The sequence below is a fragment of the Marmota marmota genome, unplaced genomic scaffold, assembly GCF_001458135.2.
Source record: "Marmota marmota marmota unplaced genomic scaffold, marMar, whole genome shotgun sequence".
Classification (NCBI taxonomy): domain Eukaryota; kingdom Metazoa; phylum Chordata; class Mammalia; order Rodentia; family Sciuridae; genus Marmota; species Marmota marmota.
Genome location: NW_026000026.1, coordinates 60,220,213 through 60,227,455, shown reverse-complemented (window position 1 = coordinate 60,227,455; position 7,243 = coordinate 60,220,213).

The following is a 7,243-nucleotide window of genomic DNA, read 5'->3' as shown; positions in this document are numbered from 1 at the left end:
GGTACTTTGTTCCAGAAGCCTCAGGAAACTAATATATGCTGCAGATGGAGTTGGCCAAAGCTTGCATAGTGTGGTTGGAAGCACCGGATGCATCACAGAATTCCTGCAGCACACATATGGCTTCACACTGTCAGAAGAGGTGTGAAAACCCTGCAAGTCAGATGGGGATAGGAAATATGCTGCCCTAAAACATTAAAAACAATATCTTGCATTTGCTTAAAACACATTCTACATGTTGTACTTTACTCCTCCCAATACACTGGGAATGTAAAAGAAGAAGATTATTATCTTCATTTTATAGAAAAGGAACATGATTTTGGAGAACTGAATGGTATTGGGGCTGGTGCAGTATGTGGCCCAAGAAAAAATGTTCGGGACTGAAGAGACAATGACTCTATTTACATGTTTTCAGTTTCAGCTACTGGCAAGATATCCTTGATACCTTTTTCTCCCCTCAATTCCACATTTCTGGACACATTGGTCTTTGTGGTAGTCTTTGACTGGGGGCAGAATCCCTCTTGTACCAGCCTGTAGACCTCATATTTGTTTCCTCTGTGAAGCAGAGGCTCTTTGCATGATTAGTTCTACTTTATTTAGGCCTTTGCTCAAACTACTTCTTCAGAAATGTCCCTTTTGACTATCCTAAGAGGACCCTTCCCTGACATTCTCCACTCCATTATACTGATGCATTTCATTCTTTATAGGACTTATTATTACCTAAAACTATATTTAATGATTATCTGTCACTCATATAAATGCATAAGTTCATGAATACAAAGATCTTATATGTCTTGTTCACAGTTTTATTCCTAGAGCCTGGCACAGAGCTCTACATTAAGTAGGAGCTCACTAAAATGTTTGTTCAATGAATAAAAACATCCCATCCTACTCCCAAGTTCAAGTGACATTATCCCCTAAATCGTTTTTGATCCATCTTCACTAGCTGTTTTTCAGTATGCACATGCCATCTTTTCCTCTTGGATTAATGCAGCTGCCACCCAACTTCTTCCCACTGACATTCAGGCCCCCTTCCAATTTATTCCTCCACAGACAACTTCATCAAACATAAATCACATCAAGTCACCAGCATTATCTATTGTTATCAGGATGGAAACTGAATTCTTAATATGGACAAGAAGACCTTGCATGGACTGGCCTCAGCCTAGGTGCAGCCTCATCTACTAACTCTCCTTTTGATTCTCCTCAGTTAGTTGATTTGTACTTCTTCCTTTCTGTAAGAGGTCCTTTGCACAAAGGATAATTCCCTCTGCTTTCTGGAAGACTCTTCTTCCCACCCTCTCTCATATTCTTTTACTCACACTTCAAGTATTAATCAAATGTCACTTCCTTAGGTTTCAATCATGCAAGCTCCTAAAATCAAATCGCTGTATTTTAGAGCATTTACCTTTGTAACTATATAGTCACCAGTTATTGTTAATGATCTGTCTAATTAGTGACTGTCTTCTTCATGGACTCTTCATTCAAGGATAGCATAGACCATGAATTTTTTTGCTCACTATCAGGTCTTTAGAATCAAGCACAGTGGAATGTAGCTTAGTGGTAGAACACTTGCCAAGCATGTGCAAGGGCCCAGGTTTGATACCCAGGACCAAAAAATAAATAAATAAAACAACAAATAGAGCCAAAGAAAAATACCAAAAAACAGAGTTTCATACTCTACTGGAAACCAAAGTGCTAGAAATCAATGTCAATGTCAAATACAGAGATATAAAAACTTTCTGCAAATACTGAAGTAAAGCTGAAAGCAAAGATATCAGTCAGAACCAATTATATGACAATGAGCTATTACTAAAACAAAAGAAGAGATGGGAAACCCAGGACAATGCAAACTTTGGAACAGCCCTGACTACTGACTGGAAAATAATGGGACTGAGAGAATCTGTTTCATTAAGAAACTAGAGGAGAACCAGTTTAAACAATTTAGTTATGACTTAGGTAGTGACAGTAACTAGGTGAAAGGTTACATTTACATATCCTATTCACAGATCCTTGACTCATCAGTCTGCTCTGGACATTTATCTATGCAGAGAAACCAACCAAACTTTCCTCTCCTTAGCATTTTCCATTATCAAAAAAAAAATATATATATATATATATTCTCCCCAAAGTCCTTAGTTCCCTGGAAAATGTTTTAAAGACATTTCACTGTGGTCGATTAGGCATACAGTAATAGCCAAGTGAGGCAAGGGCCATGGAGAAAATGGCATATAATAGAAAGAACCCACTTTGCTCCTGATTAAAGTTACTCATGTGCAGCTTGAGAAAATGTATACACTAAAAAGTTCTGAGCACTATATGGGTTAAAGGACAAGGCCTGATTTTTTTAACCTCCATTGTTACTGCTTTATTCCCCAAACATTAGAATCTATATAATTCTAAATTCTCTGGGGGGAAAGAAAGAGCTTATTAGTTTACTTTTATTTCCTTATTTTGGGCTTCTTTTAAAATAAAATGGAACACTGATGAGTGTGGAAAAAAATCTGTTTTCTTTCACTTGAACTCATCAGTGACTCATGCAATAAACAGCAAGTCTCCTGGTTTTATTTTTGAGGAGAGCACCAACAGTTTCAACAGCATACTCCAGTTTTACAGGAATCAGTTTTCCAAAGATGACTTACTTATCATGCCCTGCCTAAGAAAGGACAGCATAAAGCTGGTGAAAATTCTGATCTTCAAAAATACAACAGACAATGAGTATTTCCAATTTCATGCTGTTTCTGTAACAAGAATGGAGGCACAAGGAAATACAAGCCTGAAGCACCGATAAGAACTGTGGCTAACAAAACAGAAAGGAAAAATGAAAGCACATTGAACAACTGACTGTACAGATTTAGGAGGTTAAAAGGGGGATTGGAAGGGAAATAATAAGCCTCTCCCATCCCTACAGAAATGAGCTTTCAAAACTCACAATGGAAAAAAAAAGACATTTAATAAAGTAGCATTTGAAAACTAAATGAAGTAAAATCTCACTAATTAACAAATGCTGGCTTTATGAAGAGTCTACATTGGTACAAACCTATTAGCACATGACCTCTGTTCTTCCCAAATTTACTAAAATTTGAGGATTACCTCTGAAAATAAGGATTTGTTGACATAATTCCTAAACAAGAAGTTCATGTGTAACCTACACCAGTTTTCTTTAAACACTTAGAAGGCTCCAGTTACATGCAAACAGTTATCATGCTACTTCAAAATTAATTTATCTTTTCATAAAGGTTCCCTTTAAGAGTTCTAAAAGATGACAGCCTAAGCAGATTCTGCATTATATATATAAGTGCTTAAAAAATAAATTGAACTTCTAACATCTTCTAAAACTCAGATTTTTGGAAGTTTTGATTAGCCTTCATATAAATAAAACTTTACTACATTACACATAAGTACTATTTAAAAGCAAACTTTTTTTGCATAGGTAAATTAAATCCCCAACATCTGAAATATATTATTATAGGGCGGTTCTAGGCATGGAGATAGCAGGTGGTGGCAGGATTCTTTCATAAAGTCCTCAGCTGTGACTTTTGTGTATTTATACCACTATCCTTTGTTTTGTTTCTGTTGTACCTGACTAGCAGTCCACAGCAGACTCAGTGCAGGTAAAAACTGTCTTTCCTGGCTGTAGCTATGGTTTTAGCTGGACTCTCATTCTTTGTGCTTTCACTTCCCAGTACTTGTGGTCCATGCCCTTATAATAATGTGCTTCTCCCATCTGTAAAGTGTCATGAATGGGCTGCTTTGTTTCTTGGCATTTCCTAACATCTCTGCTGTGTCAATTAAAGTTAGGCTTTAAAATATTGCATCTTTAATTTTCTGAGTCCAGCTCCCTTCTTTCTTGATGCTGTCCTCTTAAAATCCCTGAACAAAAACCATCTGGAAATCTTGTTCCTATCTCCCCTTCTTTATGTGAGTCCAGGCCAGAAAAGCTTGGGTGTAGCATACACTACTTGGGTGCCATTACATTGGCTATGTTTTAGAACCTCACTGCTAATATAAGGCTCTTATTCTTTTGTGTTTAGGATAGCAAGTAGATGAAGCTCAAGAGAGTGTTCAGAAGTTCAAATTCCTTTTAATACATATCCTAATCTCAGTCATATGATTTTGAGTAGTGCCAAACATATGTGGAACTTCTGTTGCCACACAACCTCAAATTGACATTGTAGATAACTGTACATTTTCCCCCAAACTATACATACTATCCAAATTGAAATATATCCTCTAGAGGAATATCTATGAATCTTAACACAAAGACTAGCACCATGCTTATGTTATCAAAAGTCAACAACTTCTATTATCTCTATTTACCGATCAACTCAAAAAATTCTGAAGATTTAAATAAGCAATATCCAACAGAACTTTCTGCAGTAATATAAATGTTCTCTGTCTGTTCTTCCCAATATAGTAGACACTAAACATGTGGCTATTAGGCAGTTGAAAAATGGTGGTACAACTGAGGAACTGACATTTTAAAATTTTATTACATTTAATTACTTTAAATTGAAACAGACAATGTGGCTAGAGGCTCTTGAAAACTGTTAAGATTTAAGATTTTACCGTACTTGCAAGCCAATAAATTAGCATGCCAATTTCACAGATGTTGGGAGAAGACACAAGTTTCTGAGATCAAATACAAAGGACTATATTACTCATAAAAATAGCAGTAATAGGAATAGCAGAGTAGCTGTGCCAATTCCTGACACACCAATTCTCACAGTATGATGTGAAGGGACAGGTGATACCTGTATACTAACTAATTTACAGTACAAAAGGAGAACCCTGGGCTTATGGTACCTGCATCTTTTATACTGGATAATATGCCTAGCTGTCAAAGAAGCAAAAAAAAAAAAAAAAGACTTCTATCTTCCAAGGCTATCTAATATATAAATGGCCTTGAGAAGAAATTCTACAATGAAAGCAATAACTTGCCTTGTTCATAATCCATACACAAATCTAAGTGAATAAACGAGAGTGGTCTCTAACAGTGTTAGTATCATACACACCTCTGAAATCTACCCATTACTCTCCATCTTGCTTGAATAGATCTTGCTTGGAACTCTAGTTAATTCTTGCTAGGACTTCTGCAAGCTTCCCAATTGGTTATCCTGCTTCATCTATTTCTTCTTCTCAGGCATTGTTTATACAGTAGCCAGAATTTATTGTGTGATATAAATCTAATTGTGGCACTCGTTTCAGTACTTGATGTCACCTACTGTCCTTTCTATGTCACACAATACCCTCCTCAGCAAGTTCAACAAGTCCCCAAATGATGTAATGCTGCCTCCATCTGTGGTCACTTCCCTTGTTTGTCCTTCTAAGATTCATTCCTTTAGCCACATTAAACTTTTACTTCCTTAAAAAGCAGAAATGATAAAATGACATCCTTGAATTCCAACTACAAATTTGTCTGGTTTGGTTAACATAATAGTTTAAAAAGCATTTGGGCCATTTCACATTTTGGGAGATNTTTTCTTTTTCTTTTTTATTTATTTATTTTTTTTTTTTTTTAGTTATTGGCAGACACAACATCTTTGTTGGTATGTGGTGCTGAGGATCGAACCCGGGCCGCACGCATGCCAGACGAGCGTGCTACCACTTGAGCCACATCCCCAGCCCCAAAACCTGGATTCTTCAGGTTGCCATACATCTTCCTTCTGTTCCCTTTTTAATTTTTTTTAAATATATTATTCACCTACATCCAATCTAATGTCCTCTTGATCTGGATGGAACACTCTTTCAACCCTCCAAATTCTTGAGGTGCTACTATTCATGCTTCAAGTCTTAGTGGATTCATATCCTATGGGATGTTTTTCTTGACCACAACACCACCAACCCAACCAGGATGAGATGATTAAGTGTAGTATGCTCATCCACCAAGGACCTAACATCCCCCATGTCTTCTGTGATTCCCTACACTATCCCTGTTACGGCACAAAGAACACAGTAGTATAAAAATGCTAACAAGTAGGCATCCTTTCCTAGACTTATATAGGTCATTATAGAGCAACTATGTCTGTCTCATACATCACTGTATGCTAGTGCTTAGGAAAGAGCCAAACACAAAGAACTCAATAAACACTTGTTGTTTTTGTTGCTGTGGGTTTTGATTGTACTGGGAATTAAACCTAGGGCCCTGAACATGCTAGAGAAGTGATCTGTATTCCCTGCCCCTTTTAAAAAAACTTTATTTTGAGATAGGGTCTCACTAAATTGCCCACACTGGCCTCAAACTTGGGATCTTCCTGCCTCAGCCCCTTGTAGTTAGGATTACAGGCAAGTGCCGCCATCCCTGGCTTCAACAAACACTTGTTGAATAAATAATGGACACAAGTTGCCTGAAGAGTGGCTACTTCAAATTGTTTAAGATATGTGTAAATTTATGTATTTTAAAATATTATTTATTGTCAAAATGTGGGTCTATGAAATGCCATTACCCCCACTCCCATGTGTAGCAGAGTAATATCTATAAAACAAGGCAGTGAGCTGAGCTCTTCTCATAGATGAGCTCACTCAATCCCTACAACAGTCCTTTAAGGCAAGTACTTCCATTATTCCTATTTCAGAGATGCAAAAACTAAGGATTTAAGAAGTTAAGTAATTAAATTAGTAGGTAAATAACTGGGGAGAACTCAAACCCAGCCCCATTAGAACCCAAAGAAAATCCTTAACCATATATGATTTAAAAATAGAGAATTTTAATGTGCCCAATAAGAAACAAAATCACACAGTATAAGGGAAAACCACAGAACTATTTATCAATCAACTAAATTATAGCCCTAATCCTTCCAGAACTGACTAGCTGTTCAACCTTGGATAAGATAAAGTTCCATAACAGTACAGTACATAGTAGGAGATACTAGATGACTAAAATTTCTCCCAGAAGACCTGAGAGCACTGACACCAACAACTTTATTCACCACCTATTTTTGAGGTTTTTTTAAATGCAGTTTTAACAATTAGCTCTTCCCTAAAAGAGCTGTAGAGATAAAGAATATTTTTGCACATTCTGAAGCTCTCTGGCTCAATATTCAACTATTATACCAAACCATAGTTTCCAGGGCAGTGACAAGAATCTTTAATCTCATTTCACAAATAGGAAAATAAAGGTACTGCACAATAAGGCCAAGTGTAAAGTTATCGCTACTTTTCTCAGCCTGCCCCTTAGCCTGCCATGCCTTACTGTATGTGCTCAATCAAAGCTCTAAAAAGCTCAATGGTACTTAAACCCTAAGAA